The sequence below is a fragment of the Canis aureus genome, chromosome 17 (genome assembly GCF_053574225.1).
Source record: "Canis aureus isolate CA01 chromosome 17, VMU_Caureus_v.1.0, whole genome shotgun sequence".
Taxonomy (NCBI): domain Eukaryota; kingdom Metazoa; phylum Chordata; class Mammalia; order Carnivora; family Canidae; genus Canis; species Canis aureus.
Genome location: NC_135627.1, coordinates 17,379,020 through 17,392,626, shown reverse-complemented (window position 1 = coordinate 17,392,626; position 13,607 = coordinate 17,379,020).

The window sequence follows — 13,607 nt, the reverse complement described above, 5'->3', positions numbered from 1 at the left end:
GACATCTGGAGAGGAAAACAGGAGTGTTCAGCATAGTCTCTGTATCAACCAGGAGACTCCAGAGAAACAAAACCAATAGGATAAAGGTACACACATTTGCACGTACATGCACACATACACACATACATGCACAAACATAAAATGTAGATGCATATAAACAAAATGTATATACATATATAATTTATATTTTATATATAAAATTTATACTTATGTATAATTTAAATATGTAAGTCTATATGAATATAAAATACATAAGTGTGTAAGTATATCATATATATACATACATACATATTTTCCATATATTTACAATGAGATGCATTTCAAGGAATTAGCTTTACATGACTGAAGGGTCTGGCAAGTCTGAAATCTAAAGAGCAGGCTGGCAGGCTGGGGAAATTCTGGAAGAAAGCTGAGGCCAAAGTCCATAGATAGAATTTCCTCTTCATCAGGGAAACTTTGGTTTTCCTCTTAAAAACATTCAAGTGATTGGACAAGTCCCATCAAGATTATGGAGGACAGTCACCTCACTTAAAGTCAACTGATTATACATGCTAACTATATGTACAAAATACTTTCACAGCAACACCTAGATGAATGTTTAATTGAATAACTGAGTGCTATTGCCTAGCCAAATTAGCACAAAAAAAAATAATCATCACAGGCCCTATTCTTATCAACCTTATATTTTGGTAGACAACATCAGAAAAAAAACTTAATTTTTTAAGTACACCTTCCAGGTAGTAATAAGCTAAGAGGAAGAAAGCAGAGGATATGGATAAGGAGTGATGAGAGGGGCTATGTCCTAAGGTGGTCATGGAAATGTTTAAGACCTGACCTTTGAGCTGAGACGTGAATGAAACCAAGAAGCGACCCATGTGGATAAGAAGGGAAACTATTCCAGGCAGACACCTAAACAAGGTTTTGAGCTTGCTCTATTCAAGGATTAGTAAGAAAGCCAGTTTGGGAGCCAAAGGAACAAGGAAGAGAGTGGGAAGAGATGAGATTAGACAATGGTGGAGTGGGATTAGGAAGAGCTTTTGATGCAAGATAAAGATTTTGGATTATATTGTAAGTGAAATAGAAAGCAGTTAAATCATTTGGAGCTAAAAATTAATATGACATTTCTCTGACTTCGCTGTTGTTTTTAAAGAACCACTGTTGCCTTTGGGTGGAGGAAAGACCATAGACTTTAGGAGGTGGAGGGGGAAACAGTTGGGGAGCTCTGGCCTCTCCAGATTGGATTAGAGCTGTGGTGATGGAGATTATAATATAATGGAAGGTCAAGCCAATATGATTTGCTTGGTAGATGTGGCACATATTAACAAAGATAAGTCAAGACAGCTTGATGTTTGGCTTGAGCAACTGATAGAATGACTTACATGCTGAGATGTAAAAGACCAGGAAAGGCCAGCTTTGCAGTTTAGAGGATGAGGATTCAGAGTTCTAGTTTGGAAATGTCAAAGTGTCTATTGGTCATCCAGCTGAAAATGGTTGAGTAGGCTGTGAGTTTCCGATGCAAGGGAGGGTTTAGGGCTGTAGAGATAAAATAGTTAACAGCATAAAGCTATTGCAAAGAAAAAGTAAGAACAATTGATAGGTATAATGGAATAAGTTATAAGGGATCATCAGGAGGCCTTAACAGTGCAATAGGGAAGTACAGACTACAGGGCATCTTTCACTAACAGTTTATGTGTTGTGTCACTGAGTACTCTGTGAGGTCCTTCAGAGAAAAAATGGTGCCTATTCACGTTGGATGCTTAGCACACAGCTCAGTAGCTAGCATGTGATGGCCTTTTGGTAACTATTGAATGAATGAATGAATGAATGAATGAATGAATGAATGAATGAATGAATGATTGATTTAAGGGATTAAAGGCCACTGAATGTCAGGAACACTGGTCTGGCATGATCCTGGTCCCTTCGCCCACCCTCAGGAAACTACACAAAACAACTGACTTCATCACAGATTGCTTGGCAGCTATTTCATTGATAGAAGCATGTAGCAGAAGAAACAAGGTCCTTACAGGGTGACAGAACTGATGCAGCCCCAGCTCTGTTACTTACTAGCCATGTGACTTTGGTCAATTACTAAACAATCAGAAATTCAGTTATGTCAATAAAATGTATGTCCATCTAGCACATGAAAGTATAGAATACAACTCAATCTCCTTGCTCATTTCCTCAGAACTTCATTAAAAAGACCCAAAGCTGTATCATTTATTAATTTTAAATAACATTTGTTTCACAAATGTTATTTGTGAGCTACAGAGCTCACAAAACTAGAGTTCTAAATCCTGCAGGTTTTGTGTTGTTCTTTAAAAGAGTTGGAGCTTGTTTAAATCTGCCCATGTCATTAATGTACTCATTTCAGTGATTTTCAAAGTTCTTGCTACTGTTTTCCTCATTGTAGCCTTCCTTCACATATTCAAATAATATTTATCGAAAGCTGACTACATGTTGAATAGTGTTCAAGGCACTGTGGAGGTAATGGCGCTCCAGTACCATCATAGATTCGTGCTCATCTTGTCAGTAGTTTATCCTGTAATTTATAAATTATATTTATATTGCACCACTGACTTGATTAATTTTTCCAAACTGACCCCCTACTTCCTTCACTTCCACAGATAAAAAAGAACAAACATACTCGTAGAACAGAAAGTTTGGGAAATTTTATGACAATCTCTGATTCATAGGAAATAAAATATAGTTTACACATCACTAAACTTCACATGACATATAAAAATTAAAAGATATAATTGTCCTCAAGGAGCTAACAATCTTGAAGGAAAGATAGGATGGAAAGAATATCCATGAGGTAGGTCATGATATATGTGAGAGCCAAAGTACATAGCACTGGGCAAATGAATGAATGGAAAAAAAAAACCAAAATAATGAAAGACGTAATAATTTACAGATGTGTGTGAATCACTCCAGCAGAAGTTATCATGGATTGTCCTATGGAGGAGACAAGATTTGAGTTGGAACTTCAAGAAAAATTAAACTTTCATAATATATGATTGAGGAATGATACTTTAAGACAACAAAAACTGGAAGGCCCAGTAAGTACTGTAACACAGCTGGTATACAAGGAATTAATCAGGGAGTAGTAGAAAATGAATATGAGTGGGCCTTGAATATGTAGGTTAAAATCTGGATTGTATTTAATGGGTAATATTAATAAGCATCATTTAGGATACTTTCTTTGTAAATAACAGAAAATTAGACTCAATGTTAAGCTCTAAGGAAATCATTAGCTGGTGAACCTGGAAGTCCAGCCACAGAAAAGATTCTGGTGGTTACTTAACTCTGTAGCATTGGACTGCCACTCTTCTCCTGGTTCTGCCCTCCTCTCTATGCTGGTATTTAAATGATGACTGCACTTCAGACTTCACATCTGTGGATGACACCATCCAGGAGAAAGGAAATGGCTCTCCCCATGACATTCTCTTGAGTCAGAAGCAACTTCCAGTTACATCTCATTTGCCCAAATTAATTCACCACTCCATCCAGAACGAATTTCTTTTACCATATCAATGTCCTTATTGGCTCAGACCTAGAACCTTGAACCAATCAATGGCAAGGAGGATGGGATCCCTGTGATTAAGCTAGACACTCTGGGGCTGCCCCTGGAATGGAAGTCAGTCACCTGACCACTCAGTTGCTCTGGGTGGGGGGGATGAGGAGCGAATGGGGTGAAACATGTATTGAGATGGTGACTTGGGTATCCAACCCACTACAGGGTAATTATTGAAGTGTTACGCATGAAAGCCATGTGAACAGATAATCCTATTAAATATTAATTTGATGGTGATTTAATGATTTGCAAATAAATAACTTTATTTTTCTAAATAAATAATTTTAACAATAAAACTTCAAGAAAAAGGCAAAGAATCTAAAATGTGAGTAAGTAACATAAATACAAATGCTTTATTTACAGGGAAAAAAGTATACTCTGCTAGTATTTTTAAACTGTGAACTAAAACATAAAGTCTACATTTTCCCTCTCTAAATTAGGCTTTCTAAAAGCTAACATCTAGTACTATTGAGGAGTTATCATGGTGGAATGAAGTAACATAACACTTCTGGAAAGGAATTTAGCATTATGCTTTAGAAGACTTATCAATATAATTACACTTATAGGGCTGTGTCTTAAAGAAATAATTAGGGATGCAATTAAAGATCTATATATAAGGACTGTCATACTGTTTTATATAATAGATAAAACCTGAAAAGATTAGCAGAAAAATGGCCAAATAAAGAATAGATCACAAATGTAAAACTATATATCAGAAAACTAATTCTGATGATAAAGGAAAATATTCAATACAACAATAATTTTTAAAGCACCAAGATTGCAAATATATATTTAAAATTTTTTTTGAAGAGAGAGATTTTTTTTAAAAGAACAACACTTTTAAAATTTCTACTACTTTCTAAATTACTTAGATTAAGTGTCTACCTTAAGAAAAAACAATATTTCACCTTGCTGAGCATAAATGAGTGATTTTTTAATATAATCACAATACGGACTTCTAAAGTCTTTCTCCTAACGTCTACCACGTTGAAAAGTAAAACATAATAAAATATGTTACCACCAAATGTTAAAAATGCCCACAGAACGTTAAAAAGTAAAACATAATAAAATAAAAATTTAAAAGTATAAGCCCCAAATCCCCCTGCAGTTAAATTGTAAAACAGCAATACTATTAATTCAAAAATATTGAGTCTACCATGAGCCTGTCATTGTTCTGGGTGCGACAATACCCAAGTATTAACAAAGTTATTAAAATGAGTTTGATATGTTTTATTGAAGTAGAGTTGACATACTATACATTAGTTTCAGTGATTTGACAAGTTTATGTATTATATACTATGTTCACAAGTGTAGCTACTCTCTGTCACCATACAAGCCTACTACAGTATCACTAACTATATTACTTATTCTGTGCCTTTTATTCCCATAATCTACTCATTCCTAAACTGTTTCTGTATCTTTGCTGTTATGGACAATGCTGCAATAAACAAAGGAGTGCATATGTCTTTCTGGATTAGTGTCTTCATCTTCTTTAGGTAAATATCCAAAAGTAGAATTACTGTGGATCATTCAAGTGTTTCTATTTTAAAATTTTGAGGAACCTCCAAACTGTTTTCCACAATAGTTATACCAATTTACATTCCCACCAACAGTGCATGGAGGTTCCTTTTTTTCTCCACATCCTTATCAACACTTGCTATTTCTTGTCTTTTTTATTCTAGCCTGACAGGTATAAGTTGATATCTCATTGTGGTTTTGATTTATATTTTCCTGATGACGATGTTTTAATGTGTCTGTTGGTTATCTGTCTTCTTTGGAAAAAATGTCTATTCATGTCTTCTGCCCGTTTTTCAATTGAACTTTTTGGTTTTTAGATGTTTAGCTGCAAATGTCCTTTATATATTTTGGATATTAAACCCTTTTCAAATACATCATTTGTAAATATCTTTTCCCATTTGTTAGGTTGCCTTTTCATTTTGTTGTTGATAAGTTTCCTTTACTCAGCCAAAGTTTACTTTGTTGTTTGTTTTTAAATTTTGGTGTAGTCCCAATAGTTTAATTTTGCATTTGTTTCCCTTGCCTTAGAAAGGGAATGTCAGCTTCCTATAGCTGATGTCAAAGACATTACTGCCTATGTTTATTTCTAGGAGTTTTATGGTTTTAGGTTTCACATTTAGGTCTTTAATCCATTTTAAGTTTCTTTTTGCATGTGATATAAGAAAGTGGTCCTGTTTCATTCTTTTGCATGTTGCTGTCCAGTTTTCCCAGCACCATTTTTTGAAGAGCTTGTCTTTACCACATAGTTTATTCTTGTTTTCTTTATCATAGATTAATTGGCCATATAAGTGTATGTTTCTGGGCTCTAATCTGTTCTATTGATCTATGTGTCTATTTTTGTGCCATTACCATACTGTTTTGATTACTACAGCTTAGTAGTAGATCTTGAAATCTGGAATTGTGTTACCTCCAGCTTTTTTCTTTTTCAACATGGCTTTGGCTATTTGAGGTCTTTCATGGATTCATGCAAATTTTAGCATAGTTTGTTCTAGTTCTGTGGAAAATGATGTTGGTATTTTCATAGGGATTGCCTGAATCTATAGATTGCTTTGAGTATTATGGACAATTTAACAATATTAATCCTTCCAGTCCATGAGCTTAGAATATCTTTTCATTTGTTTGTGTTGCCTTTAATTTCTTTCATCAGTGTTTTATAATTTGAAAAGTACTGGCCTCTTACCTCCATAGTTAAAATTATTTCTAGATATTTTATTATTTTGGTGCAATTAAAAATGGAATTCTTTTCCTAATTTATCTTCCTGCTACTTCATTATTAGTGTATGGAAATGCAACCAATTTCTGCATACTAATTTTGTGTCCTGCAACTTTATTGAATTTATAAAATGAATTTGATAATTTTGATGTGGGCTCATGGTCCTTGAATCATGAAAGTGGCTCTTAATATACTTTACAATGTTGATCGTTGGAATGGGGTGTTAGCTACATGGGGAACGATTTCATTTTTTTCTCTAATTTTGCACATACTTTGAAATTTGCATGATAAAAAGTGAAATAATTTACATGGAACCAGTGAAAGTATACCCACAATGGTTAGTTTTCTAAAGCTTAAAACCTAACCTTTTTCGGTCATTTTATATACATTTGTCCAGTTAACAGAGTTTGAAAACACAAGTCTTTTATTTAAATAAGGAAGCATGTGGCTGCATGGCTCAGTTGGTTAAATGGCTGCCTTTGGCTCAAGTCATGATCTTGGGTTCTGGGATCGAGACCCACATTGTCAGGCTCCTTGCTCAGCAGAGAGTCTGCTTCCCCCTCTATCCTTCTATCCCTCTCCCCGACTTGTGCTCACTCTCTCTCTCTCTCTCTCAAGTAAATAAATAAAACCTATAAATAAGTAAATAAATACATTTGCATAGACATAAACTGTGTGTACATTTTATATATTATTTGCTATATTGCAGATGTTATTTTATGATCATATGCATGTATCAAACTTTGTAATACAAGTGGCCTTCTTTTGGTTTAGGGAAAAATGGTATAGGAAAAGTATATCATATTAACAAATTCATCTTTAATACTTGGGCATTTTAAGATCAAAATTCTATCTTCCTAAGCAAACACATTCTACCAGGCACTTCCTTGTATGCTTTTATTATTAAATTTATCTGCAATTTGACAAGCTGTTTGATTTTCCACCCTTAATACACTTTAATTACCATAGAATTAAAATATTTTAGAGTCATATGAACCTTAGAAGTGGTCTAAATGATGAAATAATTAAGGGCAATTCCAATGACTTTTAATCATTATCTCCCTAAGTGTGGGAAGTCAATAAAAATGTGTTGTGTTGACTAGATTCAGTCTACTTTCCCCACATTGGATAGGGCTCTCCCCCATGACACTCCTAACTAATGGATGTATTCATTTTGATACTAATCCTTCCTGTGACAGGGGATTTATTATATACTCCTGGGTTTGTTTTCTAAGGTTTCTATAACAAGGTACCACAAACTGGGTGGATTAAAGCAGCAGAAATATATTGCCTTACAGTTCTGGAGGCTACAGGTGCAAAATCAAGGTGTCAGCAGGGCCTGGCTCCCTCTGAAACCTAGAGGGGAGAATCCTTCCTGGCCTCTCCTAGCTTCTGGTGGTTGCCAGCACTCCTTGGCCATCCTTGATTTACAGTTGCAGGACTTTAATCTCTACCTCTAATGTCACATGGTGTTCTCACTGGGTGTCTGTCTCTCTTCCACAGGGCATTCTTTTCCTTGTATCTCTGTGTCTTTACTTCATGTTCTCCTTGGTCAGTGCCTAACTTCTCTTCTTATAAAGACATCAGTGATACTGGACTAAGGCCCCAACCTAATGACCTCATCTGAACTTGATTAGATCTGCAAAGATCTTATTTCCAAATAAAGTCACAGTTACATTTTTGGAGTTAAAGTTTTGCAAATTTGGGGAATATGTTATTCAAGTCATATCACCCGCACACAGGATAATGAGACACATACAACTGAGTTGACAGTGAAGAAAATTAGAATTAAGATTGCATCACCTGAATTCTAATTAAAATTTCATATATATACTTACATAAAGTATATTTATCAATACTTGCATTTTGAAAATATATGTATTGGAATACACAGAATATACAGTTGAGCCTTGAACAATGCTGGGATTAGGGGCACCAACTACCATACCACTGAAGATCTGCATATAACTTTTGATTCCTCAAGAAATTAACTACTACTAGCCTTCCATTGACCCAAGTCTTTCCATTAACATAGTCAGTTATCACATATTTGTATGTCATAAGTGTTACATACTGTACTCTTAAAGTAACCTAGAGAATGGAAAATGTTAAGAAAATTATAAGGAAGAGAAAATACATTTACAGTATTGTATGTATATTTCTTGAAAATAATCTGTCTATAAGTGGACCCACACAGTTCAAACATGTGTTAAGGGCCAACCACATGCATATTAGGAATACATATTGTTGGAATATGTGTATGTATTTGGAAATATATATATTTGCACAATGCCTCTAGCTTATTCAGAACTTATGAAATTTGTAGCAAGAATTGGATAAATTTATTCAATTTCATAGATTCACACTATGAGAGCCAGAGTTAATAAAGCTTTATAATATGTATCAATAATATTATTATACTTTGAACACTAGGAAATTCTGAATAGTCTTAAAGTGTCCATGGTAACTACTATTTCTTCACTAGTGAACTGGTAAAAAAAAAAGAGGTCAAGTAAAATGTGCTTGAAGGGCTTTGGGGATTGTTTTCACATAAAATTGCAATGCCCCTTTTCATATCACATCTCTGCTCACAAGAGATTTCTGAAAGAATTTAGTCAAATATGAAACTTTTTTGCTCTATTTGTAAGTAATGTATTTTTATTTCAAAACCAAATCTAGTATGCTACTTTCTATTTTCAGATCTTAAAAACAGCTCAAAAGGCTCTCAGATCTTCATTTTGATCCACATACGTGTGTCTGCAATTGGATTAGATAAATTGGAACTTCAAGAAAATGAGGTAGAGTTAAACTATTTCATGGTCTGGTTTCTCATTAAGAAATAATATAATTTTATCGTGGGTCCGGGGTGTCCTGGTGCCAGACAAATGCTGAAGCCAATTGCAGGCTTTTATCAAAAATTAAACTTTGACTTAGAGCCAAGATTCTAGTTTTCAGCTAAGATGCTTTATGTCTATGGCAGCTTTGTACTTCATGGACTAATTGCCATAATACATGACTATTGATGCAGAATCCTCTGTGGTTCCTTTTGGTCTAGTAGACTTGCATATTGAAAATTGAAGCTTTAACATATTTAATAGTACAAGTGATTAACTTGACAGAAATTTTCACACACAAACCCTGACAGCCTGAAGGAAGGCTAGCCTTCCTTTATCTTCATTCCTCCACCCACGCTTCTGCCTGCTTACCGCTAATATTCCTCGGACTGACAGTTGCTGGCATCTGGTAAATCCAATTCTTACTGGCCCAGAGAATGTACTAATTATATCCTACAGCTAATTAGAAAGCAGCCTCTTTGCTAGAGAACAGTTTATTTAGCTCATCAATGAATAAGACTTGGTTTGAATCTTGATTTTAAAATCAAAGGAAAATGGAGATGGGATGAGAAGAAAAATATATCCTTCATGAAGCAGGAAGCCCTGTGAATTCAATTGAAAAAATAAATATAGATTTTGTATAAGACTAGAAGAAGAGGCTTTGGACTAAAATATTGAAACCAGGGGAATTAAAGGATATATTTGTATTCCACGAACCTTATTTACAAAACCCAGAAACATGCTATCTTAGAATCTTAGCATCCTTGTAGTAGATGTGTCAATGACCTAATTTGAAAACTGGTCAGATTCTTGCATATTGAAAGAGATGAGGAGTGTAATGTTTTGTTGATGAAAGTTTCACGAGTAGTACACATGATTTAACATTTATGCTTAGGTTAAATGCTTTTGAGTCAAATTTCTATAATGTATATTTATGTTAATGGCTTACATAGGATTTATTAAATAAAAGGTACAGTTCATCACATTAACAAGGCTTTACCATAAATTTGGAGGGGACATAATCCTAGCAGGTGTCAACAATTGAAATATGTAAATGTAACCTGACCCATTTGCTCTTTTCCCCTTTATCTTCATAATCAAATCTGATCACCACAAGCAGCATAGAAAGATATTTTCATGCTAATTTTCAAAATCGTTACTAATTTACCATGACTAATTAAAATGTGAAGCTCTATAACACTTCAGGTCAGCAGTTCTCCAGCACTTTAGAATTATCTAGGGAAGCTTTTAAAAACATATTCAATATTGTACCCACCCCCTTGCCACTCCCACATATAAATTTATTCAGAATCTCTGGATATGGGTCCCAGGAACCGTATACTTTTTTTTAAGTCAGCCAGGTGATTCAGATATATGTATCCTATATACATAATAGGATTGAGATTAATAATTCTATGAGAAAGTTGGGCCCAAAAGATTGGGAAGCCATTAAGAAAGTGTGTTGAGTTGCTTAAGAACTAGATAAAACAGAAAAGAAGGAATAGTTTCTTAGGCTTGAATAAACAGAGATACTGTCTGCATCCTACAGCGGACAGTAAGGGGTACATGTATCCCTCTGAGAAGCTGATATAAAAGCTATGTACCTCTCCCCAGAAAAGCAAACACATCCACAAACATATGAAACCAGCATAGAAGATGATATGTTTCAAAAAGAAGCAGACTCTCAGGAGAAAAGTCCTTGAACCAGAGGGAAGAAAGAAGTGTTCCCAGAGATGGAAGGGCTAACACTAAGAAATGAAGCCCAATTATTGTATGCACAGGGCCATTCAGGCAGAGATGATAATGACATATAAAGGACTGTGAGATAGGAAAACTTTCCAAAATGACATCTATATGTTTCATTTTAAGAGAATATATCTATGAGCTTCCTGCAAAGACCTAATTCTTTGCTGAATTTTACACGGTTTCCTCCTGACTGCCATACCCTCCCCACAAAGCAAAGATTCATGCATTGCTTATTCTAGTCTAGTTTCCTATGCTATTTTCCAAAAAGACTTCTACCAATTTCTACTATTCCCTTTCCTTTAAATAATATTGGATGGATGCTGCTAAAGCAGACCCCAAATTTTAAAGTATTTTAGATTCAGCATCAAAATACTAAAGGAAACAGTAGCTATCCACTTCAAAGGCATTTTTATAATTTGAATTGTATTTCATTCTTTCTCTCTAGAATTTCCGTTCAATGCACCCTGATTTTCTTTGAGGCAATCTTAGATGATCTCATTCAAATCATGCTCTTTGATTTTTCTCAAACCTTTTTATACACAACCCTGTAAATGGAACTTAGGTACTAAAATCAGCTTTGAAACTCTTCTAACTATAGTCACTCAGCTTAATAAATCCTAAATTTAGGAGCTATGCTTTTTCTAACACAGAATTACCAAGCCATGGGATTGTCTGAATCAAAGGATTCCTTAGAAGTTTGTAACAATTTAAATCCACTGGTCTGCATAAGTAGTCCAAAATGCATTGATACTTTAAAAAGTTAAGAATATTTCAAGATTCCTATTAATGCTGTTTTTAGTGTCATTCCAATCAACCCATTATTCTTGGTATTGTCATTAATAGACAATTAGCAGACTAGATTCACATGTGGCACACTACACAGCATGATGTGTGCTTCCAGCATGGACAGGAAAGGAGAAATGATAAAAAGACCAGAAAAGAAAAACCACAAGATAAAAGTCCATGTCTACATGACAATGTATCTACACAAAAATGGCTTGCAGGAGATCAATGAAAAAAGTTCTCCATCAAACGATAGAACATCTAAGGAATATTGAAGGTCTGGCACACATAGCATGGTGCTTCTATTTCTGTTGTACTAGTAGATGGCATATTGGATTGGATATTAAAATATCTATGTCCCTATACATCATGAAAAACTTCATTTAAATTACAACTAAAATCTTGATCCTCTGGTAACTAGATTTACTTTTATTGCAGCCATTAATACTGAGCCCACTTAGCTGAGTCTTCTTTACAAGACACATATGTAAGTTTTTATATGTCTTACTTGAAATTAAGCCACTTATACTGTAACTGATATATATTTATATACTTATAATATAAATATTATAATTGACCCCTTAAAGACTACTCATTTCAACTGCTGAAATGGATACATTTCTTTGTTTAGATATAGTTTATTCCACACAGTTTCATATGTAGATCATGAGTGGAAATCCACTGGGAAAAAAATATATAAAGCTTGGATCACCCCAAAGTTATCCCTAAGGAACAGAAAACCAGTTATATATCTGGGGTGCCTGGCTGGGCTCAGTCAGTGAAGCATGCGACTCTTGATCTTTGGGTTGTGAGTTTGAGCCCCACATTGAGTGTAGAGATCACTTAAAAATAAAATGTTTCAGGGCACCTGGGTGGTTCAGTGGTTGCGTGTCTGCCTTTGGCTTAGGTTGTGATCCCAGTCTTGGGATCAAGTCCTACATCATACTCCCCATGGGGAGCCTGCTTCTCCCTCTGCCTATGTATCTGCTTCTCTCTGTGTCTCTCATGAATAATAAAATCCTTTAAAAATAAAATAAAATATTTTTTAAAAAACCAGTTACACATCTAAAGTTTTGCAAGCAGTAAATATTCACTTAGTATTTAAAGAAAAGCAATAGAATTCAGAATCATTCTTGCTCACTATATTCAGGCTAGTTTAAAGAGCATTTTATGACTTTCATAAAATTTACCAAGAATGTCTGAACAGTATGTCTTTATCCAAAATAAGATATATCTTTTATTATCAAAATTTCCTTTGCTGTTTATTACCCTCTAAATAGTTACATGATATCAAAACGTGAGGCATCACGTAGCTCTGCAATTTTTCACTTCTCAAACAATGCTTAGACAGTAAATAGAATTTGTTAAATTTGAATTTCATTAGAAATCTAAGCTTAAATCCTAAGAATCTTTATTTTTTCCAGACCAAATTTTGATCCTTCTCTGGCCTACTGTGCTGTATGGTGCACATGATTCACTTCTTGTGCAAGAAGCAGCCTGCAGTAGAGTTGAGGGCTCAGCAACAGACTATAATTATATTACTCAATTATCTGCAGTGCATGCCTCCAGCAATGGCTCAACACAGTGTTGGTGGCAGGAAAGATGGAAAACAATGAGTAAAATTTAAAACAGAAAAAAATAAAATCAAAAGTAAAAACTAGTAATTGTGAAAGGGGTTCAAGTTAGAATTATCATTGCAGCATCACCCAAGATTACTTTCAAGTTCCAATGTTGGTAATATCAAGAATCCAACAAAAAATTACATGTTTAAACCATTTAGGGTTAAGCATTTTTGCAGGAATTTTAAACTACTGTAACCTAAGCAAACAGCAGGGATGTTTTAACTAATGGCAGATAGTCTTTGCCAATTTCAAGCTTGAAACATTGACTTATAAATAACGTTAAAGGGGCAATTTAACAGAAGTAATCACTATTTGAT